Source organism: Tenrec ecaudatus, chromosome 10, assembly GCF_050624435.1.
Source record: "Tenrec ecaudatus isolate mTenEca1 chromosome 10, mTenEca1.hap1, whole genome shotgun sequence".
NCBI lineage: Eukaryota > Metazoa > Chordata > Mammalia > Afrosoricida > Tenrecidae > Tenrec > Tenrec ecaudatus.
In genome coordinates, this window is record NC_134539.1 from 49,311,870 (window position 1) to 49,339,149 (window position 27,280).

A 27,280-nucleotide genomic window follows, 5' to 3' on the forward strand; every position below is an offset into this window, starting at 1 on the left:
CTACTTAATTTTGTTGCTAACATTGTTTTAGCTTTGGCCATTAGGACCTCTCTCCGCTGGTTCCTACGTCCTTTGTGATGTTATGAAATCTGGGTGACAGGTTTTGTCTTTCTGTGTCTGAGGACTTCTGTACTTTCTGGCATTATGAGATCCTTTAGGTTCCTCTTGTAGGGTTCCTTCCCTAGTCCTCCAATCAACCTTTCTCCCAAAGAGCTCTGGTTCCTTTGGCTGAAGTATGTTACTGGAAACTGAGATCTAGGTGTTGGATATGTTCGTTGAGAATTCCAGGAAGTCTAGTCATGCATAATAATTTGATGGTATAGCCAGTGCTTATGTACACTATTCAGTTTATTTTGGTCAACAATTACAGATCTGCTTACAAGTCGTGGTTAACTCATTTACTTCTGCTTCTTCTCACTTCCAGAATGCAATTAGGCCTCTAAGACAACATCACTAATAAAAGACAGAAATTTTATTTTGTAACTCGAAAATCTCGTTACACTGGCTACTAACCTCCCCTCTAAATTTTCTGACATACTTGCTTAACACGGAGTAAAGTAGACTGATTAGAGCATATCTATTTGATTTCTCCTTAGCTGCCCTTTGTTGAAATAATAGCATTGTGCAAATAGATCACAGTCTACAAGGTCAGTAGAAAGTCCCTAGGTTGTCAGACAACTCCCTCCCCTAGATGGTTTTTAACAGTGTCCACACTGGACATGATCCCACGGGCCTCCAGGCAAATGTTCAGCCCTGATGAACAGGCAAACAAGCACGGGGTCAGTCGACTTAAAACAACACAAAACATGACAGACACTGGTTATGTCTAATCTGGACAACTTTGTAATAAGCATATAGAAAAGAAAACCTCCTCCCTACCCCGCAACCATCCCCGCGGGTGGAGGGTTACTTGTGTCCGAGGATACTAATTCTTCATATTGTCTCTCTTTTCTGGAGCTGTGGGAGTAGAGGACTTTAATCAGGGATTTAATTTTGTGGAGGGTAGGAGGAGAATGGCACCTACAGGAATTTAATTTGGCTTAGAGTGAAGACAAGCGGCAATTCCAAAGCTGTTCTTTGTGTAGCAAAGCAGCAGCCACTAAGAAAAAGATGGCTCATTTATGGGCCTGGTTCTGAAGCCGATTTCTAAAGTTCTTTAAAAAAATTTTTCTGTTTTCCTTTACTATCTACTAGGCATAGTCTGAAGACTGGAAGATTTTAAAAGGACAGACACTCCTCTGCAAAATAAAATCCTATCTTTCTAGTGACCCCGGGGGAAGCTATGTCCATGATAGAGGAGTCAAATGCTTCTCTCTCTCAGCACGGAGTCCACATACTCAGAGTACAGTACTGTCTCAGAATCAATTCCTATCTCCGAGAGATGTGGGTGTGTTTGAGATCATAGTGACTTCCTGGACACCAGGAAGAACTGTGTGGCAATATCACCAGGGGACTCTCCATTCAGACCATCCATCTACCCTGAACCCATTCCTAAAGCTATCGTCTACAGTGATGGAATAATTCCGATTTAGGAAAACATTGGGTCATGCAGGCGTGTACGCGCATCCTGGGTGGCGCTTAGAAAAAAAAAAAAAAGAAAAACATTTGGCTTGGAAAAGGAGACCAGATCCTGAGGAGAGACCTGTGAGCCAGAAAATGAGTCTCTTAGGTGGAGATGTTGACTGATTTTAAAGAAGGTCATTTGAACAAAGGAGATGCTCTCCAACAGAAAAGCAGGTGTAAAGACAAGGAGCAAAGCAAAGAGGAAACCCATGCAATAAGTTATATTCTTTTAATATTTTCCCATCATTTAAAAGTTAGAGTCACAAGGACACTATAAACAGAAAGACCTCACGGATAATGTTATCTAACATAAAATGGGAAGATGTCTCTAAGGTGAGCCAGGGGCATCTATAAACCACAGATATAGGAATAGGAATGGATGTGGGGCTCCCACTTAATCCTAGCTCCACTCTAAGAGGACTCAGTTCTTACGACATGGCCCTGCTCGATAAGCACTCCTCTGGGGAACACAGAAGATATGGGGCTACAGCAAAGTGTGAAAAACTAGATGGTGGCTGGCTATCAGAAAGAATAGTATCTGGGGTCTTAAAGGTTTGTTTTCAATCAAGAAGCCATCTAACTGAGACTTCAACTAAGCCCACATGGAAGAAGCACACCAGCCTGCATGATCCAAGGATTTAAAATATTATTACCCAAATCCAAAGAGAGAATGGTATTAGAGCTTAAATTGTGAAATCCTGGCTTGCAGACGGCTATGCATGACAGTGGAAGCCCAAAGTAATTTGTAGGAATATACATAGAATAAGTCTCCGGTGATTTCCCTCTGACCACAATAGAGGGATTGGGAATAGCCTGGTTATCAGACAGAGACGATATACTAGATTAAATTATTAGAGACAATTATAGTAGATTGAAATGAAAAATCTGGCTTGAATGCCTGGTTAAAACCTTATCATTTGATCTCCCTTTTGACTCATTTTGAGCTTGCTCTGGTTTTTTATATTTTCTTTTTGTTGTTCAAACTGATGTTTATCGCTGCTGTATTTTTTCATTGTTGGTAGCCTTCTTCACTCTCTGTTATATATTTTTCTGTATTTTTCAGTATAGGAAACCCAGGATGGAGACAATAATTAGATTTGGGTTCCTTGGGGGCACATCAAGGGGGGTTGGAGGGTAATGGGGAGCTGGTAACAAAGAGCACAAGAAGGAAGAACATGTTCTGAAGCTGATTTTGGTGATGACTGTACACTTCTTGATATGATTGAATGATTGAGCTGTATGGTTGATGTCTGCATTATGTCCCAATAAAACGGTTTTAAAAAGAGATTCGGCTCCATGTAATTAAAAAATAAAGACAAGGGTCTTAAAACTACATGAAGTGTAGAAGTGGTGGTATCTTAGTTATCTAGTGCTGTCAACAGAAACACCACAAATGGCTAGCTTTAACAAATAATAATTCCTTTCCTTGCCATTTCAAAGGCTAGAAGTCCAAAGGTAGGGCCCCAGCTCCGGTGTTGGATCTAGAGCAAAGGTCTTTCTCTTCGCCTCTGTTTCTTAGTTCTTTGGAGATCTCAGGGTGCTTGGCATCTATCCTACCCAATCTCTGCTTGCTCCACTTCTTTTCAAAATCCCTTTGGCATAACAAGCAGAAACTTCACAAATTCTGTCTTTCAATATAACAAAGACAACCTGGTCCCAAATGAGATAATAAACAATGGCATAGAGGTTAGGATTTTACAACACAATTCAAATGAAAGCAGGTGTTATCCTCCTCCCCCCACCCCCTCCAACCCCTACGCCCTGTATGGTTTCATGCTATCAAGGAGCCAGTCTCTGTCTTTGTTTTACTATGTTAATTTATGGCTTTTATTCTTAAGGTCACAAGATGGCAGGACATTCTTTCAAGAAGTTTTCCCACATGTTCTTTTCAATATACTCCTCTTAAGTCTCATAAACTATAATTTGGTCAGATGGTCACCTCGTTGCAAGGAAGTCTGGAAAAGGCAGTGTTTTTGTTGGACTTATTACCATCGCTAAGGATATAGTGGCCAAGCACTTGGTGGTATAGTGGCCAAGCACTAGGCTATTAACTGAGAAGTTGGAAGTTTGAACCCCGCTGCTGCTCCATAGGAGAAGCTGTGGAGTCGGCTTCTGTTGGGATTTACAGGCATGGAAACCTGATGGGGCAGTTCTGCTCTATCCCCAAAGTTCCTAAGACTCAGAATCAGCTCAACAGCAATGATTACTTTTCTGTTGTTCAATAATAAAGGGATATGATGATCATTTAAATCAACACAAATAGAGATAGAAATCTAAACAGTCCCATAGCAGAAAAAGAGACTAGAGATGTTTTGGGGTTTTTTTTAACTCCCAACAATAACAAAAAAAAGCCTAGGACAAGATGGCTTCACTGGAGGATTTTATTCAGATGAAAGTTAACACCAATTCTACTCAAACTCCTTCAAAATATTAAAGCAAAGAGATACCCCCTGGCTCATTCCATTAAGCCAGCACCAGCCTGATACCAAAGCCAAATAAAAACATCACACACAAAAAATAAAGAACATTAGACTAATGTATCTCAGGAATGTAGACAAAAATTTCTCCATAAAATTCTAGTAAGAATACAACAACATATTAAGAAAATGATCTCATGATCGTGTGGGATTCACACCACGAATGCAAGAGTGGTTCAATATTAAGGAATCAATCAATGCAATTCACCACATAATTATTTTAAAAAAGAAACCCCTGATCATCACAACTAATACAGCAAGAAACTTTTGACAAAATCCAACACCCTTACCTGATTAAAAAAACTCTCAGCAGAAGAGAAATAGATGGGAAATTTCTCAACATAATGAAGAGCATATACACAAAATCAACAGTCAACATTATTCTCAAAGAAAGAAGTTGAGAGGCTTTCCATGGAGAATGGAAGAGAGAAGAATTATTACTCTAGTCAATATTAGATTGGTAGCTTAACCAGAACAATAAGGTAAGAAAGAAAAATATGGAATCTCCAAATTGGTAAAGAAGTGGTAAAATTATCCTTATTTGGAGAACATAATTCTATAGATAGAAAACCCTGAAAAGTCCACAAGAAAGCTTCTGGATCTATTAATTAATTTATAAAATTAACTGGGATTATTATACCAAGAGAGAGAAATCCAAAAAGGATATCAAGAAACAATATCATTTGCAATAGTCCTGTTCTGGGGAAGCAGCTCAAAGTTCCGAACCTCTCCACTCCTGGGTTCTAGTCCACCTCACCAGAAAGATCTCAGGCTAGGGGCAAAATTCACCAAAGTCTGAGAAAAAGGTTGAACAGAAAGATTGAGTCTATTGAAGGAGATACTTAGGAAAAGAACTTCAAAGAGCCCCTAAACCAAAAAAGAAAAGCAAATAAAACCCTCATTGCCATTGAGCCCATTACAACTAAAAGGCCTGGTAGAATGTAGAGCCTTTTATTTGGCTAATGAAAAATCTCCGACCATTGGGTGGCTTTCTGGCTGGTTCTCTGTAGTATACCACCTCTTCCCAGCTGTGTGTGTCCCTACACCCCCAACTTCAGGCTGTGTGTGACCTGGTCTCCAGACCCTAAACCCTGGAGTCTCTTGGTGTGGTGTGAACACCCTTACTTTCTCCACCCAGTTTTTTCACTACCTCTGATCTCTTCAAGGAAATGTTTCTCATCTGCCCTTCACCTTCCTTTGTGCTGAGGGGTATGTGGGGTAACTTGTCACCCCTCCTCCGCCCCCTCACCCCTTTCCTTGGTGTTAAGATTTCTGCCATCTTCACCTTTTTTCCTGTTTCTGGTCTAGTACACAACTCCAAATATGATAAAATATCTCGGAGTAAATCTAACCAGGGATGTGAAAGATTTATACAATGAAACTACAAAACACTTCTAAAAAGACTAAAAGAGATCTACATAAATGGAAGGCATTCCATGTTAATAAACTGGAAGACTTAACAGTGTCAGTTGTCAATACTACCCAAATGGATCTTTACATACAATGTAATCTCAGTCAAAGTTCCAACGTTCTTCTTCAAAGTGGAAAAATGCATCACCAATTTTATACCAAATGGGACCAACCAAACTCACTGCCATGGAGTCAGTGCTGTCTCGTAACAACGCCCTGTGGGTCTCTGAGACAGTAACTGCTGAGGGTCATGAAAAGCCCAGTCTTTCTCCCGAGATGCTGCTGGTGGTTTCAAACTGCTGACCATGTGGGTCACAGCCCCATGCATAACCGCTACACCACCAGGGCTCCTTATGAAATGGAAAGAGGCCCCACATAGCCAAAGAAATTTGAAGAAAAAAGAACAAAGTAGGTGACCTCACACTCCTTTATCTCAAAACATGCTATTCAGCTACAGTAATCACAACAGCCTCATTCTGGTTCATTACCAGGCACACGGACCAATGGAATAGGATTGAAAACCTGGATATAAATATTTCCATCTATAGACAACTGATTTTCAGAAAGGAGTCAATGCCAATTCGATGAGGAAGAACTTTGTCTTTTCAACAAATGGTGTTGGCAGAAAAATGACGCAGGACCCATAAGTCACACCATACACAAAACTAATTTAAAATGGATCAAAGACCTAAATGTTAGAGCAAAAACTATGAAGTTCTTGAAAGAAAACAGGTACAACACTATAGGGCCTATTTTTTTTTTTTAAGAAAAGATGATCAAACATAAAACAACAACAACAGAAGATACATTTGATAACCGAGGTCTCATAAAAATTAAATATACAGAGGTCTTGGAGGAGCAGGGCACTAACCCAGCCAAGGGGAGGGTATTGTTTATATCTCGACAGGAGAGGGAGAGAGGGACCAGACTTCAACCCTGTGCACCAAGACCTGGATGCAACATACCGGCATGAAGTAGGGAACCAATAGAGAGGTCTGCGGGTCAGTCCCAATCATCCCAACTACATGGAATACACGCGCACGCACACACACACACAGAAGAATTTACTTCAGAGGACAGCACAGAAGCTACAGCTCAGGGAGAGGGTCACATCAGATCAGAGAACACAGGAGCAAATTAAGGGGGAAGGAGAGAGAGTGGAGCACATCCTGGCCCACCAAACCCCAAAGACAATATCCCTGATCAGAGCAGTCAGTGCAGAGAGGACCATAGGGCCGACCCCACCAGGAGACACAATGCTCCTCACGACCCATAGTGCTATGGGGACAACACTGGAGACACTGCAGGAATTGTGCCCAATCTGACCCCACCACACTGGGGTGAAACGCTGAGGGCATGCAAAAGAGCAACAAGGGTTTGAAGTCCCCCGGGAACACCAAGCAATGAAGTCCCCCGGGAACACCAAAAATATACTTTGGGGCCAGAGTGTGGTACCCCATCAGACTCAACCAGAAAAGACTCCTAAAGGTCTATTTAAAGGCTTTTCTTTTTTCGTCCTTGGGTTTTTTGTTTGTTTTCTTTTGTTGCTTTGTTTTGCTCTTCTTATTTTGTGCTTATTATTGTCTCTGAATGTCTATCTATATAAGATAGGTGGGATAAACAATCTGGAGGAGAAAGCAACAGGACTGACGGTTCCAGGGGTACATGGGAGAGGGAGAGGCTGGCAAAAGGAAGTGGGGTGTTAACCAACCCATGGACAAGGGAACAACAAGTGATCTAAAATCGATGGTGAGGAGGGCATAGGATGCCTGGTGGGGCTTGATCAAGGGGAATGTAACCCACAGGAATTACCAAAACCTGAATGAAGGCCGAACATGATAGTGGGACAAGAGGAATGTAAAAAGAAATAGAGGAAAGAACTAGAAGGCAAGTGGGCATTTATAGAGGTCTAAATATAAGCATGTACATATATATATATATTTATATATAATGATAGGGAAATAGATCTATGTACATATATTTATATGTTAAGTATTAAGGTAGCAGATGGACATTGGGCCTCTACTCAAGTAGTTCCTCAATGAAAGAATACTTTGTTCTAGTAACCTGGCATTCTGTGATGCTCACCTTCCCAACAAGATCGCTGAAGGCAAAATGGGTGCATAAGCAAATGTGGTGAAGAAAGCTGATGGTGCCTGGATATCAAAAGAGATAGTGGGGTCTTAAAGGCTTGAAGATAAAAAAACGGCCATCTAGCTGAAAAGCAACAAAGCCCACATGGAAGAAGCACACCAGCCTGTGTGATCATAAGGTGTTTATCATAAGGTGTTGATGGGATCAGGTATCAGGCATCAAAGACCCAGAACAAAATATCATATGAATGTGAATGAGGGGGAGTGCAGAGAGGAAACCCAGAGCCCATCTGTAGATAATTGGACATCTCCTTACAGAAGGGTCACAAGGAAGAGACAAGTCAGTCAGGGTGCAGTATAGCACCAATGAAGCAACCAACTTTCCCCTAGTTCTTTAATGCTTCTCTTCCTCCTCCCCCCCCACTATCATGACCCCAATTTACCTTACAAATCTGGCTAGACCAGAGCATGCACACTGGTACAGATAAGAGCTTACAACACAAGGAATCTAGGACATATAAACCCCTCAGGACCAATAATGAGAGTAGTGATACCAGGAGGGGGAGGGAGAGGTGTGGGGAGAGAAGGGGAATGTACCACAATGATCTATATATATAACCCCCTCTCAGGGGGACAGACAACAGAAAAGTGGGTGAAGGGAGAGAGCAGTCAGTATAAGACATGGTGAAAAAAGTATAAATTATCAAGGGTTTGTGGATTCAAGTAAAATGAAATCCTTGACTATTTTCTCCATTGATCATGACAGTGCTTATTGGTCCAATTACGAAGTTTTCTGTTTTCTTTCCATTGGGGTGTAATATATATTGAAGGTGGTAATCGCTGATCTTCACAAGTATGTGTTTCAAGTCTGTTTTTGCTTTCACCAAGTATGATTGTGTCGACTGCATCTTGCAGGCTGCTATTTAGTCTTTCTCCAGTCTAATGCCACATGCTTTTCAGATGATTTGCTCAGCATACTTAAAGTGAGTATAGTAAAAGGATACAACCCTGCCACACCCCTGAGGTAGTTAGTTTATTGTGCCTACCCAGCCAATAAACACATGTGGGGTTAATTGAAGGGCGGAGGGATAAATGGCTCAGTGAGCCTTGCCTTTCTAATTCTCAAGTCTCTTGCTGATGATGGTCGGACCAGGGTGCAGCTGCCTTAGCCAGTTCCCTGCTTCAGCTTGCAAGGCTCACTTCCTGCAAGACATCCCCAAGGAGAAGCCACAAGGACCTACCCTGATGCAGCCCTGGGTGCTGGAGAACCAGTGTGGAGACCCCTGCCAGTGCTGAGATGCTTACACGTTCACTGATTTGGCTTTCCTCCTGCAGTTGGTATCATTGTGTGTGTTTTGTGAGAAGGAGGAGGACTTTGTGGATTGGTGTCGGACATATGGTTTAATGTTGGACTTATTTTAAACCATGCAGTGTGTGTTCTACATGAGCATGCTTCATGGTCTGGAATTCGTTTCTTCACAATGTCTTCCATAACATGATTTAATCAACCAGTTACATGCCTTTGCATAGTCAATAAAGCATGGGCAAACATCTTTCTGGTATTTTCTGTTTTCAGGCAAGCTCCATTTGACATCAGCAGTACTAACCCTTGTTCCATGTCCGCTTTGGAATCCAGCTAAATTTCTATTTCCTGTATATATATTGCTGCAACTATTTTTAAATGAGGTCAGCAAATTTTATTGTTGCATGACATTAATGATTTGTTTGCTAGTTTGCCATTTCTGTTGGATCAATTTTCTTTGGAATGGGCACAAACATGGATTTCTTCCAGTTAGTTGATTGGATAGCGATCATCCAACTGTGTTGGCATAGACAAGTGAGTACCGCCAGCATCGCCTCGGTTTGAGGAAGCATCCCTAAGTTCCCAGAGCCTGGCTTTTCACCAGTGCCTTCCCTGCCTTCGATGCCTCCTGAAATAACTGAACGTTCATCAGTTCTCTTGCGTAGAGTGAGTCTATATTCCTCTATCTTCCTTCAGTGCTTCATGCAACATCAATATTTTGTTCATAAAATAGTTCTGTGTTACAACTTGAGACTTAATTTATTTTTGTCAGTTATTTTAGCTTTAAAAATGTTTAATGTGTCCTTTCCTTCTGGCTTTCTGAATTCACCCCAGGTCTTTGAACATTTCACTATATGTGTATAGGTATTTTTTTTAATTTTTTTTATTTTAACAATTTATTGGGGCTGATACAATTCTTTCCACAGTTCATACATATACATACATCAATTGTATAAAGCACATCTGTACAGTCTTTGCCCTAATCATTTTTTTCTCTTTTCTTCTTTTACATTTTATTAGGGACTCAAACAACTCTTACCACAATCCATACATATACATACATCAATTATATAAAGCACATCCATACATTCCCTGCCCCAATCATTCTCAAGGCATTTGCTCTCCACTTAAGCCCCTTGCATCAGGTCCTTTTTTTTTTCCCCCCCTCCCTCCCCATTCCCCCCTCCCTCATGTGCCCTTGGTAATTTATACCTCGTTATTTTGTCATAACTTGCCCTATCCGGAGTCTCCCTTCCCCCCTTCTCTGCTGTCCCTCTCCCAGGGAAGAGGTCACATGTGGATCCTTGTACTCAGTTCCCCCTTTCCAACCCACTCACCCTCCACTCTCCCAGCATCGCCCCTCACACCCTTGGTCCTGAAGGTATCATCCACCCTGGATTCCCTGTGCCTCCAGCCCTCATATGTACCAGTGTACAGCCTCTGTCCTATCCAGCCCTGCAAGGTAGAATTCGGATCATGGTAGTTGGGGGGAGGAAGCATCCAGGATCTGGGGGAAAGCTGTGTTCTTCATCGATACTACCTCACACCCTAATTAACCCATCTCCTCTCCTAAACCCCTCTATGAGGGGATCTCCATTGGCCGACACTTGGGCCTTGGGTCTCCACTCTGCACTTCCCCCTTTATTTAATATGATATATATACATATATACACATACATATATACATATACACATATTGTGTATAGGTATTTTTATGTGTCCATAATATACTTATATGTGTGTGCATGCATGTATATTAATACATATAGTAGTGGTGATAGAAGGCACAATTACAGACGTTTCTTAGACATCACCAAACACCTCATGAGATTAGTTCTGTAGTTTGAAGACTTAAGACCATAGTCTCAAGACAAACAAATCAACTGGCATAATATAGTTCATACAGTTTTTTTTCCACATCCTAGTAAATTAAGTAGTGTCTAAGGTCTTAAAAGTTTGTGAGAGCCCATCTAACATGCATCCCTAAATCTCTACTCACCAAGAGCCAAAGAGAAAGAAGGAAACAACAGACTCAGAGGACTAGCAGTCTATAGGAAACAGGACCAAGCTCAGAAGAGCGAGATGGCACCCAGCTACAATGGTTCTGATCATGGCTGAAATCGATGGAGCCTCACAGAATTGGAGACAAAATGCAGAATGGAATTCAAATTCTTAAAAGGTCCAGACTAACTGGACCAGTTGAAACAAGCAGGCTCCCTGAGGCTAGTGCTCTAAGATACTCTTTAAATCCTGAGTGGAAACTATCTTCTGAAAACCACCTTTGAGGTAAATAACACAACATAAATCAAAGAATATCAGCCGTGAGGACTTTAAAGAATCATCTGAAGAAGCCCAAACAGCCAACAGTTATTTTAAAATAAAGATGAGAAGGTAATGAGGCAGGGGAACCAGATTACTGGGAAGGAACCTACCCGAGTGACAATAATGAGAATGTCAAGATTTGGGGGAAAATGAAACTAATTTCCCAGAACAATTTGTATAGAAATTGTTAAGTGGGAACCTAATCTGCAAACACAAGAAAATATTTTTAAAGAGAAAAAGAAAGAGGGCACTATTGATAAAAGAGAAAAGGGTTTATCAGCTGTCACCTAAGTACAAACATTTTATTTTTGTGGGAGGACATAGTAATTCTTAAATAGCTACAACTCAGAGCAAGCTTTTGCACATCTACCTATCCTCATTTGATGGTGATATAGTAAATGAAGAGTAAACAGAGTAAAAAGAGAGAGAGAGAAATATGGCAGGATCCACACATCCACTTGGCTCTATGCTCTCATTCAAGGCAGCAGTTGTGGACTGGGGACATTGTCTCCTGGAACTGGAGAGATGGCCAGAGGTAGCCTGAAGGAAAGAAACAGCGTACTTGGAACCAGGGGGAGAGCTGGATTCAGCTGCCCACTGAAAGACCCACGTGTTGAATCCCTCCACTCAAAAGTGTCTCAGAAGAAAGGTTTGGTGATCTGCAAATGAAAAAAAATACATATTCTTTTACATAATGAAAATTCAATTCAGTAATTTTATCATTGAAATAATCATTTTATCTCATCCACATGCCATATTCCAATGTCAATTGGCCTAGTACTGTTTTTTGTGTACTCCATTGAGCCAATTCCATCTCACAGTGACCCTAGAAGACAGGGTAAAACTTCCTCTGTGAGTTTCTGAGCCTGTACAGAATTATAGGAGTGGAAAGCCTCATTTTTCTCCTGGGAGTAGCTGGTTCTTTCAGACTGCTGACCTTGCAGCAGTCCAACACATAACCCATTATGCCACTACACACACACACACACACACACACACACACACACACACACACTTTACTATACAGAATCCAATCCAGAATCACATTTTGCATTTCATTACCATGTCTCCTCAGTCTTCATCAGCTGAGTTCCTTAACTTTACTTTGTCTTTTAGGACATTGACAATTTCAATTTTTCCATCACCTCTGTGACGAGGTAAGTGTATAATTCCCCACTAGGAATGATTTGCTTTCAGAAAACATTTGTCAATGTCATATTTTTAGTTGTCAAAACTGGAAGAAGGGCATCTAGTATCTATTGAGTAAAGCCAAAGAATGTTGCTAAACAAACTAAAAGGAAAAGGGTAGCCCACACACAAAGGATCATCCCACCCAAAAGGTCAAAAGAATCAAGGTTGAGAATCCTTGGTATAAATTAGTAGAACCTTGCTAGATTTAAATGTGCATATTCTCTTAATAAAAAGCCTCACGTCTAAGAAGGTATACTAGGGTAATATAATATCACAATGAGCAATGTACAAGGGCTTTCCTTATAAAACTGTTTACAGTAGAGAACAAATATTGTTAAATACCCATAACAAATAAGAATGGTAAAATTAATTTGCAATGCATTGATCTAAAGGAAAACTGCAGCTATTCAAAAATAACTCATATCAACTCAGGTATAAGCTTGGAAAATGTGTACCATACATTAAAACCAGACCTCTGCCACTGAGTGGGCTCTGAAGGAGCCCTGATGGTGTAGTGGGGTGACCACTCGTTGAGCGGTTCCAGCCAATCCGTGAAAGAAAGAGGAGGCTGTTCGCAGAAAGATTTAAAACTCTCAGAAGCCGATAGGGGGCAGATCTATATATTAAGTAAAACAAAAACAGACTTCAAAGCAATACATTATGTAAAATCTTCTACGTGTTGTGGAATGTTAACATTTTGAAATATTCAAGGGTAGGACAAGGGAGTTTTATTTTATTTTATTATTATTTTTTTTTAGGACAAGGGAGTTTTAAAAAGCGTGTGGAAAAAATCCATTATCTTTGCATTCCATTTTCCCATAGCTTTTCAATGCATCTGTAGATATCATACTGTAAGTGATGGTTATCTTTGAAGAGTGATATTAGCTTGCTCATGGTTGGATTCCTGAATTTATCAGAATAATGAAGGCATAAACACTCAATACTGGAGTAAATATTCAACAGTTACTAACTAAACTATGGCTGACAATCAATTGAGCAAGAAAAGGTACCGCTGGATTCCTGTGGAGGAAGATTTGGAATACTAGTAGAAACAACTGCCCTAGCTTTGAAGTCCCCGAGATGTCTTTCATTTTACTTCCTGAACCAGAGAGGATTATATTGTAGGTGAAGAAAGTAAACAGTTTTGAGATATCCCTGACCCTTCCAAAGCATCGACTCTTAATTAAGGGTCTCTAAGCTTTATGAATAATTTTATTTGGCCAGGGAACTCTAAAATATCATCATATGAATTGTGCTGCATCGCCTCCCTCGCTCCCATCCGCCAGAAGGGTGTTGGAATCCTGACTTGTACACCTTCCTTTGAATGAGTGCATGTATGGGTCTCTTCCAGCTATCTGGCCAGCTGACCGTCTTTCTAAATGTTTTTTCATAGATCAGTGAACGAGCACCTCCAGCCCTACATCCGTTTTGTTGAAACATTTCAGCTGGTAATCTTTCAATTCCGGGAGCCTGGTTTCTTGCCAGTACTCTCAGTGCGTTGGGGGCTTCTTTTTGCAGTGCCGTCGGTCCTTGGTCATAGGCTACTGGTTGAAATGGTTGAGCATTACCCTGTTCTTTCTTTCTGGTATTGTGCGCTACATTCCTTCCATCTACTTGTAATGTTTCCTGCATCATGCAACCTTTCTTTGCCCATCGAATACTCCAATATTTCAATCTTAAGGTTTTGCTTCTGTTCTTTCAACTTGAGAAATACTGAGAGCTCCCCTCCCCCCCCCCCCACCTTTGGGTGTGCAAGCTCCAGCTCTTACATGGTTCATGAAAAGACTGCCTTCTCTAGCTTCCCTTTGAAGCTTTCTTTTCAACTCTTTCACTCATTTCTTCCAGTGGCTTTAGCTTTTCTATGTTAAATTCAGAGTCTCTTCTAGCATCTATTTTGGTCTTTGATTTCTTCCCTCTCGTTTGAGTTTTGCTTTCTTCATGTGTGATGTTCTTGATATCATCCCACAACTCAGTGATCTTCGGTCATTGGTGTTCAAGGCGCCACATCCGCTCTTAAATCAGGTGGAAGATAAGCAAAGTCATATTTGGGTTCTCGTGGATTTCAGCTTGAACTTGCAGATGAGCAACCAATAGTCTGCCTCATAGTTGGCCCCTGGCCTTGTTTTGGCTGATGATAATGAAGTTCTCCAGCAGTTTTTCCCACAAATCTAGTCAATTTGATTCCTGTGTATTTCATCTGGTGAGATCCACATGCATAGTTACCATTTATTTTGTTGGAAAAAGCTATTTGTAATGAAGAAGTCATTAGATTTGCAAAATTATATCATGTGACCTGCAGCTTCCTTTCTATCACCAAAGGATCCCAAACAGGGATGCCCTCTCCCTGTTTCCAGTGTTTACATTACAATCACTAGTAATTATCAGTGAGTGGGGGCTCTTGATTGCACATTTGATTAATATCAGACTGAAGAGGTTGTCAGAGTTGTTCAGTTTCTTTCTCATTGGCTTTAGTGGTTGGTATGTAAGTTGGAATGACGGCTGTCTTACCTGGACTTCCTTCAAGGCATACAGGTATTATACTATCACATTCAGCATTACACTTTAAGATCGATGTTGAAATGTTCTTTTTGACGATGAAAGTGACACCATTCCTCTTGAATTTGTCATTCCCTGCAAGGCATATGTCATTCTCTTAAATTCCCTGTAAGCCATATGTTCGATTTAAAATGGTCAATACCAATCCAATTTAGCTCATTAATGCACAGGAAATCCATCTCCATGCATTCCATTTCATTTTTGACAACTTCCTGTTTTCCTAAACTCATACTTTGTACATTCAATGCCTCATTTTGCGTTGTACCCTGTGAGTAAACAAAAGGTCCCAAAAGCTTAGCCCCATATGTGTAAGAAAGGTCCTCTCCACTTGGAAGAAGCCTCCGTCATATTGCTGAGTGCCTTCCACCCTACAGGACACATCTTCTGGCACGCGATCAGTGTCTTGCTGCTTTTCATAAGGTTTCTAGTGGCTAACTTTTCAGATGGGGTCCACCTCTTCTCTTATCTAGCTTCTGTTAGTCTGGAAGCTACGCTGAAACCTGTTCACCCTAAGTGACCCAGCTGGTGTCTAACATGCTGGAGGCTTCCAGCATCAGAGTGACACAGAACCACCCCAGTACAACAAACTGATAGATCAGCATATTCATGTAGTGTGTCTTAAACCTGATGACTTAAAAATATATATTGTAATTTGTATAAAAGTTTACAGAGCAAACTTGTTTTCCATTCAGTTATTCATAAATATTTTGATTTGTGAAAATTATTGTAATTCCTACGATGTAACATTTCCACCCAATTCTTTTCTGTTTACCATGTCCATTTTACCTCCTTTCCTGTTTTTCTGCCTCTGAACTTAATCCACAGGCTAATGCTGCCCTTTTGATCTCATACAGTTGATTGTGCAAAGGTGTGTATCCGTCTCTAGTCGTGTTATTGTTCACGTAATAGGCGTGTCTCATTTGACGAACGTTGGCCCTTGGGGGAAGTTCTATTCCAGGCCTGAGGGTTGACTGTGGGTCTGGAGGATTCCACCAACTGGCAAATCTGGTCTTTTATTTTCTTTTCTTTATGATTGTGAGTTTTGTTCCACATTTTTCTCCCATTCAATTTAGGGCCTTTTAGTGGGGTCTATTTCAGAGTAGTCTGCAATGGGTGCTGGACACCATCTTTTTCTGACCTCAGAGTTCTTGGAGGGTAGGATTCTAGGGTCCATAAGTCATTGTGTTAGACAGGGTTCTCTAGAGAAAAAAGTCAGATTGCTAATAATTATATACATATATTTATACACATAGATATATAACACAAGAAAAAATAGTTAAATTATAAGGCAGTACAAATGACTCAGGGCAACTCACTCCCGTGAGACAGTTGTGAGACACTGGCAGTCCTTCAAGTCTTGAGGGTCACTGGGTAGTCCTCTGTAGAGGATTCAGGGTATCTGGGCACAGGCAGCAAACAGCAAGGCAGGTCACCAACAGTCAGCCAGATGACAGGGTCTGACAGTCCCCAGCTCATGAGATATAAATTTCAATTATGTGGCAAAGCAGGTCTTGAAGGAACCTCAAATTACAGCGACACAGTCCACGGGTTAGGTGTCCCACAGGTAGTGTAGCTTGCAAATGGAGGCACAGAACAAGCAAGGCAGCCGCACACTGGTCTGATGATCAAAGATCAAGAGACAAGAAAGGCAAAGCTCACTGAGCCATTTATCTCTCCACTCTTCAATTAATCCCACATGTGTTTATCGGCCAGGTTGGCACGATAAACTAACTACCTCAGTCCTTTGGAATGGTTGTTTTAAAAATCACAATGGTACATTAAAACCACTAAATTAGTATTTCTCAAATTCTACGTTAATGAGTAATTAAAATAATTTATAAGTTAATATGTTAGTCTGGGTTGACTAGAGAAACAAATTCATATAGACACCCATATGTGTATGAGGAAGAGGCTTATATACGAGACCAATTGAATATTGAGAAAACATTCCAGCCCAGTTCAGATCAAGTCCATAAGTCTGATAATAGCCCATATGTCTGATACCAATCTTTTTTTTCTGATACCAATCTATAAAATCCTCTTCAGACTCACAAAACACATGCAATGATGCCAAAAGCAGGAGGATCACAGGCCAGTGGGTGGTAAGTCTTGAGTCATTGTAAGCATCTCAGCGCTGGCAGGGATCTCCACGTGGTTTCTCCAGCTTAGGGCACTATCGTAGTTCCATGTGTCTTGTCAGCTGCAATGTTCCTGGGGAGTGAACAGTTAGAGAGAGTATCTCCCACCTCCAAGGAGGAATTCAGAGTTCCCAGAATCCTCAGGAGAAGGTCATGCCCACACAGAGGTCTCGTTGGCTATGACCTGCTTGACAGGCTAGACTCCACTGCTTTACTCAATCCTCTCAGAATGACAAAGGATTATATGACTACCACAGTTAATGATCACTAAAAATAAAAAACAGGCTAGGGCCTATTAAATTAAAACCTAAGTGAAAATGTTAGTGCATATGGAAAAGAAAAAAACCTGAAACCGACTCACAGTGCCCGATAGGACAAGGTAGTTCTGTCCCTTGGGTTTCTGAAAGTGAACTCTTGGTCGAGAACCCCATGTTTCTCCCCAAGAGGGGCTGGTGACTTTGAACTGCGGACACCAGGGCACAGTGTATAGGGGAGATTGTAAAAGAAGCACTGCTTTATTTCAGCCATCATCCTACACATATGTGTAATAGGACTGGAAAGAATTTATTTCTTTATGTGGATTGTGGCCAACAAATTTGACATGATATTGTATTAAGCCAAACTAAGTACATTGCCATCGAATTGATTCTGACTCAAAGCAATGAGAACAGGGTATAAATGACCCTTAGGCTTTCCAAGACTGGAAATATTTATGGAAGTCAATTCTCATCTTTTTCTCCAGCATCATGGTTGGTATGCTTGAAACACTGACCTTTTGGTTAACAGTTGATCACTTAACCACTGCATCAACAGACCTCTTAATAATGTATTGTGATGTGATGAGGAGTCTCTGACTCATAGTGATGCTGTGTACAGCAGAATGGAACACTGCCTGATCCTGCACTATTCTTACAATGGTATGCTTTAGCCCATTGCTGTAGCCACTGAATGGCCATTGACCCGCCCTTTTACTACATAGGATGTACTAAGATTCTGATGCAAGTTCTGGTTTAAGAGTTCTATTTGATAAATTAAGTTTAAAGTTGTATTCAAGAAAAGTTTCTGTATTCCTTGATATCTTAATTATTTTTAATCGCCTATGTATTTGACTTGATGGCATACAACAGCACATTGGCAAATTCATTTTAATATTGGTGAACTAAACCATGTAGGCTTTGTGGTCTTAAAACAGGCAAGAACAAGTTTGACTATAATAATCTTTAAGGACTCAATTATATAAATGTAATTAGAGAGTATCACATCCTATCTATATAAGTGTTACTTTAAAGAATTTAAAATGTACACATCTCTATATTTTACTTTTATAGGAGTCCTGTGGAGAAGCTCATGTTATTTATCCCTTTAACCATATCAGATTATAATATTACATGGCTCCCCAAACCGAGGCTCCCCCAAACCGAACTGACTTCCACTGAGTCAATGCGGACACATAGCAACCCTATGTAAAGAGGGTAGACCTGCCCCTGTGAGTTTCCAAGACTCTAATTGTTTATGGGAGTAGAAAGGCACGTCTTTCTCCTGAGGAGTCCCTGGTTACTTCAGACCTTGCAGATCGCAGCCCAATGAGTAACCACTACACCACCAGGCCTCCTTATTATAAGACAGTATTTTTAATAATTAATATTTTATGCGAGTATAAAAATGTCAAATTTAAAATAACAGTGCCATCCGGTGGTTATTCTGAATTTAGTACATTTCCATCTTTCTTTCCCCACCACCCCGCCTAAAAGCAGAGATTCCAAAATAATACCAAGAAATAATTCCTTGTTTCTGAATTATAAGTATTTGAAGATGTTTTACAGTTGTTATCCAACTTTTCTCTAAACCTTCCAGCATCTCTTTATTTCCAGAGCACAAATTGTTAGGTGACTGGTTAAGCATGCACTGGGATTTCTTTCCTGAATGTTCTTTACTATTCACTTAAACTTTTAATCAAAGTAATCTGTAAACTACAGTTCGTGGTACTGCAAGGCTAACAACACCAAAGTCAATGAGTACAACTGGAATCTCTGTTAAAATGGAAGCAGAGAGCTTTCTTGAAGGATTAGAGATTCAAATGGAGGTAGCATTGCGTTAGGTTTCACCAATATGCTTCAACATTCTGAAGGGATGACAAGCATGCTTCTCATATAGAAAAGTTGGGGAAGTGTCGGGGAAGCCAGCCCCCCACAACTAATCGTGTGTTCAGTAAGCACAATTGTACGGTTGAGATACGTAAAGATCATAATGAAGTCATAGAGAATGAGAGCGATAGGAGAGTAAAATAAAGGAGTCAGACACATTTCATAGTAGCAGGCTCACCTCCTGGACGGCCATGATCTCAACAGGCAGGTCCGCGCACAGCACAGGCTGAGAGGGGAGGAGAGAGAGAGATTTAGTGCTAACCAAGGCTTATGTATCTTTAGGGGTGTATATGCCTCCTAATTACAGGTGAAGACATACGTCACAGGAAGGGGTTGTACAACAGGCAATACAAGCAATAGGAGGGGGCTATACCATGGGCATAGCGTAACAGGAAGGGGATCAGCTAGGGGTGAACACATGATAGGAAGGGGAAGGACTAAGTACATATGCGGCAAGAAGGGTGGACCCTAGATTCATGATGGAGGTCTAACCTTGGTCACCCTTGAGTGGGCTTGACCTCCCTGGGCTCTCCTTCAGGGAAACAATCTACTACTATCCTTATCAGAAGGCAGTGGGCCCTACTTATTGTGGGATACACAGTGGTGTGTGCTTGCTCTGGATGGCTGATAACCTTTAGGGAGAATAACCCCTGACCTATTTCTGTTGACCTCCAAGTGTATAGTCATTTGCCATGTGTACCAAGCAGTTAAGTTTGGCATATATTTGGGGGAGACAACTTGGGAGAAACCTTTATGTTTCCCACAGGGAAGGAGTATGTGACTACAATTATTGAGGCTTGGGATTACACATGGTTACAGACAATTATAAATTGAAATTATACACAGCTGATGTTTTTTTTCTCAAACAGATTTCTTACAGTGAACGCATAAAGCTATATATACATTATTCCTGAGGCCTACTGGGTAGGCATTCTTCGGAAACTGTCTTTTTTTTCTTTTATCAAAGTTTGTAATGTTTTATTGCTTACATGCTCATGTTAAAATTCAAATAAAATAATACAACTCCTTACAGCACATCAAGCAAATGCAAACTTAAAGGCATGACAAGGACAGAAACAATACCATTAGAATGAGCTGAATCACTGTTTTGTACCTGAATCTGTTTTTAATTCAGTCATGTTTTGGGTTAGCATCATGGCAGCAGAGAATATTACATATTTTATTTTGATATGAAAACATTGTTAGAGATAGTTACCTGGCAGGAGAGATACCATGACCCGGAAGGTGGTTTTCCCAGGGAGAGGCTGATCCATTGCACTCCAGAAGTGCTGACCCCTGCGATTTCCCCAAATGTGGGAAACTCGACTGCATAATTTGTGGTAGTGGGGGACTGCATTCACACTTTCCCCTTTAAAGAAAAGAAAAAGAAAACATTGTTAGAAAAGATTGGCTATTAATAAAAATTAATCAACAGAATTAATAACAAATTTTGTCTACAGGATTAAGCATTCTCTGTAATATTTAAACATTTCATTTTTAAAGCTTCTCTTCCTACTTGATGTTACTATTTTTGCTAGATTTTATCTTTTTTTCTTCTGAAACTATCTTGAAAAACATTTACTGAGAAACCTTTTTTCACAAAGTATATTATTTCTTCCCTACCATTTGCTGAGGTGGTTAAACTTTCACAAGAAGTTATTGCTCTAAATCATAGGTTTTCTTCTTAAGACGGCAGAAACAAGGACTTCAGACAAGTTTAATTCAACATCAGAACTTTGATTTAGAGCAAGGACAGGCATGCTTAACACTAGGCTGACAGACATTTCTTACATACCTATCTATAGACACGTGTCGAATTGACAGGTGAACGAAACCTCACATTTTCTTTTAAAAACAACTTTTTAATTTACAAACAATATAATAATACATTACTAACTTATAAATGAAACTGTGATACTACATTGTTTTGGCCTGGTCCGGACCAGGCAGCTCCTTGCACCAGCCTCTCAAGAAGACACATGACCTGCTGAGCTTCAAAGCACCTGCCTCCAGCAGTTCACAAAGCTTGCCTCCCAGGCAGAACACAGCCCCCTCTCCCCAGTGTTCCAGGAAGCAAGTCTGCTGAGAACAGGATGATTTACTGACAGGTCACCTCCTGACCCGAAACTTGCAGCTGCAGCACAAAGAACCTCCCTTCCCCTTACCGGCCAGTATGCCTTTAAGTCAATAGCATATACATATCCTGCCACCCTAGCGCCAGGCATGACTTCCCTGACCTAACGCATTGGGCCACAAAGCTCAAATTGGTCCTGTCCCTTTCTCTGCTCTCCCTTCCCTCCCAGAAGTTCTTTCTCTGCTCCAATAAACTCATTCTCAACTTCACATTCCTGGCTAAACTCTGTTCTGTGCCTCCGTTCTGCCTCTCATAAATACTTTTGTAAAATCATAAAGGTCGCTTGAGTGGGTCTGTCTGACCATCGCTGCAGCCTAGTTTATCTTTCCATTTGCTGTCTACTTTCTAAACATTTTTATTACATTTATACTTATGACTGAAGTAATGTTTTCATGAATGAAACTGATTTACTGGGTTAATACTCAACTGACGTTCACATTCACAGAGGTGGGTATAACACACTGAGAATTTTGAGATTAGAAGAAAATTAATTTGGATATATATTTGTCTCATTACATGGATAAAAGTCCACATAAATGTTAGGAGATGAATGTAAATGGTTTCTGTAATTTTCGTTAAGGAAATTGAAATGTGTCCAAAAAAATGTGTCCAGCAAACCTTGGGTTAATTGGTTTTAGGGTGCCTCCACACCGTCTGACCTCTTAAGTAAAGGATTTACTAAATATTTTCTAACATGCCTCAGTTTTTCAACTGTTTGCAAGAACTTTTTCCTGAACTATTCCCTAAACAATCATTATTGCAAGCTTCTCTGTTACAGCCTGCAAAGAAAACAAGTTTTTCCCTTTGTGTATTTGCACTATGCCATTTCTCAAGCCCCTCTGCAAACACTTCTGAAAATAATAGCTATGAACCACTTCTCTCAAAGCTAATGATAAGCAGAAGTAAAGCCGGCAGAAACGGGGGTTTAAAAACAATGTGGAGTTCAACCTGTAACAGTGTCTGTCTTCTCAGTCAAGCCAAATGCACCCAAATTTGGTGTGCTCTTACATAGTACAATCCCTTTCCTTTAAAAAAAATTCCATAAATTGTTTTTTTCTTTTTTTTTCCTTCCCTAACTTTTAAAAATCTTTTGCCCCCTCCTAAGCACACCTTCAAATATGTCTGAGTGGTTTCTCAGAGTCCAATTTTCTACATAATTGTGAACCAGATACCCTCTTCACAGCTCTTTCTTCCTTTTGTACAAGGGCTGTCCTCTAAATCCACAGCACAACTTCCCTTTCGGAATTCCCTTTGCCCTTCCCTTGTGTCCTATGCTTCATAGGAAAATATTTAAGAATGGTCCTTAAGATTCCACACACTCTAATCCCCAGAAACTGTAAAATGAAGAGATACTATCTTCATGATGCTGTTATATTATATGACACATATGAAATTGACCTTGTTGTTAGATGCCATCAAGTCAGTTCTTGATGTCAGCCCCCCACAACTAATTGCAGGTTCAGTAAGTGCAATTGTATGGAGATGGGACACAAGAGGGCAGGAGAGAGCAATTTATTGCTAACCAAGGTGTATACATCTTTTAGGGACATACAAGCCCCCTAATTACAGGTAAAGACATACGTCACAGGAAGGAGTTGTACAATAGGCAATATAAGCAATAGGAGGGGATATACAATAGGCATAAGGGTAACAGGAAGGGGATGAGCTGGGGCTGTACACATGATAGGAAGGGGAGGGACTAGAGGTATACATGAGACAAGATGGGCGGACCCTAGATTCATGATGGCGGCCTTACTTTGGACACCTTTGGGTGGCCTTGACCTCCCTGGGTTCTCCTTCAGGGAAACAGTTTACTACTATCCTTATCAGAAGGGAATGGCCCATACTTAGGGTATGATAGAATATACAGTCTGCTTGCTTTGGATGGCTGATAACCCTTAGAGAGAATAACCCCTGACCTACTTTTGTTAACCTCCAGGACCAAGTGTATAGTCATTTGCCATGCGTAGCAAGCAGCTAAGTTTGACATTGATCTGGGGGGAGACAACTTGAGAGAAATCTTTGTTTCCCACAAGTTCTGACTCATACTGACCCTATGTACAACAGAATGAAATATCACCCAGTTCTCTGTAATATTCACAATTGATCTTATGCAGGGGTCCTCAAACTACGGCCGTGGGCCACATGCGGCCCACTGAGGACATTTATCCGATCCACTGGGTGTTTTTGCCCCATTTGTTTTTTTACTTCAAAATAAGATATGTGCAGTGTGCATAGGAATTTGTTCATAGTTTTCTTTTAAACTATAGTCTGGCACTCCAACAGGGAGAGTCTGAGGGAGAGTGAACTGGCCCTCTGTTTAAAAGTTTGAGGACCCCAGATCTTATGTTTGAGCCCATTGTTGCAGCCACTGTATAAATACATCTAGTCCAGGAACATGATATCCTTTCCTAGGGAAGGGTCCCTTCTGATAACATGCCCAAAGTACTATGAGTACAAGGTCTCATCACCTTGCTTCCAAGGAGCATTCTGACTGTACTTCTTTCAAGACAGATTGATTTGTTCTTTTTGGTAGTACATGACACTTTCAATATTCTTTACTTGCACCATATATAAATACACCAGTCTTCTTCAATCTTCCCTACTCAATGTTCAACTTTCACATGCACAGGAGGCAATAGAAAATACCATGTCTTGGGTCAAGTACACCTTAGTCCTCAAGGTAACACTCTTGCTTTTCAACTAGTTAAAAAGGTCTTAGGCAGCAGATTTACCTGATGCAATGAGTTCTATGGTCTCTTGACTACTGCTTCTGTGAGCATCAGTTGTGGATTTCAGCAGGATGAAACCCTTGACAACTTCAATTTTTTTCTCTTAGTATCATGAAGTCACCTAGTAGTTCAGTTGTGAGGATTTTTTTTCTTTACATTAAGTTGTTGTACGTGTTAAAGAGGACACAACCTTGCTTATTGAAAGCGAGGAGGACTCGAAACATTTGCTGATAGATCAAGGTTTTCAGATTTCAATACAGATTATAACAACATAAAGAAAAAAAAGGTAGTATCATGTAAAACTTTGATGAGTTTGTATACTACGTCATTGTGATACTTGGGTTTATGGTGCCACCTAGGTCTCCATAGGAACATGTGGGCAAAGTTTAATCCAATTGCAGCTTGATTGGAGTGCAAATGAGAGAAATACTTTTCATGGTCGGCTTCGTGTCTGCCTTCCTCCCTGATAATTGGACCAGTGTGCTGCTGCTTGAGCTAGTTCTTTGCCTCAACTGAGTGCTGCACTACCTGTGGGCCAAGCCAACCCTGAGATCCTATAAATAGAGCTTGAGGCACCTTTAAGATCCGCTTCCCATTGCTGTTGGTGCATACATCACTTGAGCTCCAGACCTAGTTAGCACAATAAAGACCTAGTTAGCACAATAAACCTATCACAGTCTTCCTTTAGGCTGTTAATAAATTGGCTTCTTATGAGTTTCTTGTTGATCTTTAGTCTAGTTACCGTAAGTACCAAGAGATTGGGCTCATTGAATCACAGGGATTGCTTTAGACCAGCAGTTCTCAACCTGTCGGTTGCAACCCCTTTGGGGGTCAAACAACCCTTTCAAAGGGTTCGCCCAATTCATAATAGTAACAAAATTGCAGTGATGAATTAACAACAGAAATAATTTTACGGTTGGGGGGTCACCACAACATGAGGAACTTTATTAAAGGGTCGCAGCATTAGGAAGGTTGAAAACCACTGCTTTACGCTATGTTAATTGCATAATTGTGGGCATATCAAGTCTTCTGAGGTTCAGAACCTTCAATATAATTGACAGTGGAAGGTCCTTTAAAGTGGTTGAAATGCTTCATTCTAACAGCAAAACACACCCTTTCTTAATACCACAGTATTTCTAGATTCTATCGTCTAGAGTCATGGTGCAAGCATAGCTATAGCTATGTCGATTTGGAATCAGCCTGTGTGAGTATAATCGTTTTGCTTAGTGCTTCATCTATCTTGCCATTGTGTTTTTTAAATACATACTTTAGCTCTTTCCCTGGGGTTCAATCAGGGACTTGGGATGGTAACTTATTTGGCCTTCCAGTTTTTGTATAAGAGGTTATTGTATAAGAGGTAGTTATCTGAAAGTAGATGATAAATTATAGAGTTCTTTTTGTGAATTCACTCTTATATGTCATTCTTGTGGCCTGTCGTGTAATCTAAAAACTATAGCTTGCCTGCATGTAGTCGATTAGTATTATTAGAGAAACAGTACAGATGATGCCTGATAAAATAACTGAGCTGAACACCCCCTAAACTGCCTCTGTTGCTATTGGATCCTCCATCAGCCTGGCTTCCTAACAGTTTTTTCTCTTTCTCTGTTCTACTAGGAGTGGTTATTAGTTGGCTTGATTGTACCAGGTAATCAGACCCAATATATGAGGTAACAGATTGAGGTAGTTAGTTTATTGTGCCAGCCTGGCCAATAAACACATGTGGGATTAATTGAAGGGCAGAGAGATAAATGGCTCCTGGAGCCTCACCTTTCTTGTCTCTGGCTCTTTGATCATCGGACCAGTGTGTGGCTGCCTTGCTTGTTCTGTGCCTCAATTTGCAAGCTACACTACCTGTGGGACACCTACCCCTGGACTGTGTCACTGTAATTTGAGGTTCCTTCAAGACCTGCCTCACCACACAATTGGAATTTACATCTCTTGAGCTGGGGCCTGACTGTTGGTGACTGACTGGCTGTTGGTGACCTGGCTGACTGTTGGTGACCTGCCTTGCTATTTGCTGCCTGTGCACAAATAGCCTGAATCGCTCTACAGAGGACTACCTGGCGGCCCTCAAGACTTGAAGGACTGCCAGTGTCTCACAACTGTCTCACGGGAGTGACTTGCACTGAGCCATTTGCACTGCCTTATAATTTAACTGTTTATTTCTTGTGTTATATATTTATCTGTCTGTATTTATTAGCAATTTGGTTTTGTCTCTCTAGAGAACCCTGTCTAACACAAGATGTTTCATTAGAAGCATGAAATCAGAACAAAGCAATGTATATAACTATGCTGGTAGGCACTTCCAGGACAAGGGGAGACTTCTGAAATCGTTGATTTAAAATCATTTCTCTAATAATTAGATTGCTGAGGTCTTCCAGATACACTGCTTGGCTCTATCATATGTGTGGATTTATTTTACACACTTGCTAAAAACTTTTTCAATGATGCTGTACTTTGGATACAATAAAGACTATTAGATAACATGCATGCTAGCAGCTTGGGAAACCTTTCATTATCTCACCAAACTTCTCTTATACTAATTCAAGAATATTACTTATGAATGACGCAGACAGCTGGCTCTACTTAACATCTGGTAAAGTATTCGTATTAATCACTGTACTCACACTAGGCAGTGAGTGTTGAGATTTTCTTCAACCTGAATTCCGGGGCACACATTACTTTTTAGTCAGTAGGCCAAGTCAGGAAGGTAAGCGTATCCATAAAGGTAGGAACTGTGGCTTCAAAGTTTATCTGAATTTTAAAATGGCATCACTAGGGAAGGAGCCCTGGTGGCATAGTGAGTTATGCATTGGGCTGCTAACTGCAAGGTTAGAAGTTCAAAATCACCAGACAATCCTCGTGAGAAAAATGAGGCTTTCTACTCCTGTAAAAATTATAGTCTCAGAAATTCAGAGGTAGTTCTGCCTTTTCTTTTTTTTTTTTTTCTTTTTTTTTTATTTCTGCCTTTTTAAAAAAATTTATTTATTTATGTAGTTTAACAATTTATTGGGGCTGATACAATTCTTTTCACAGTTCATACATATACATACATCAATTGTATAAAGCACATCTGTACAGTCTTTGCCCTAATCATTTTTTTTCCTCTTTTCTTCTTTTACATTTTATTAGGGACTCATACAACTCTTACCACAATCCATACATATACATACATCAATTGTATAAAGCACATCCATACATTCCCTGCCCCAATCAT

General features: G+C 40.5%; 1 long non-coding RNA gene and 1 other non-coding gene across 7 annotated transcripts in view; one reads left to right on the forward strand and one right to left on the reverse strand.

Annotated features, from left to right (window-relative positions):
• LOC142459106 (uncharacterized) overlaps positions 1-27,280 on the reverse strand; it is a 49,909-nt gene that overhangs the window by 5,915 nt on the left and 16,714 nt on the right. For 4 of the 6 annotated variants that reach the window (XR_012786444.1, XR_012786442.1, XR_012786441.1 and 1 more), the window contains exons 2-5: positions 20,414-20,566; positions 19,376-19,423; positions 16,232-17,126; positions 11,731-11,827 (exon numbers count right to left, since the gene is read on the reverse strand). This is a non-coding gene — a long non-coding RNA (uncharacterized LOC142459106). The remainder of the gene's footprint in view (positions 1-11,730; positions 11,828-16,231; positions 17,127-19,375; positions 19,424-20,413; positions 20,567-27,280) is intronic. The other 2 variants (XR_012786446.1, XR_012786445.1) reach the window with 2 other exon arrangements.
• LOC142460275 (U1 spliceosomal RNA) lies at positions 20,406-20,569 on the forward strand. Its single transcript, XR_012786518.1, has one exon. It is a non-coding gene; the product is annotated as a U1 spliceosomal RNA (small nuclear RNA).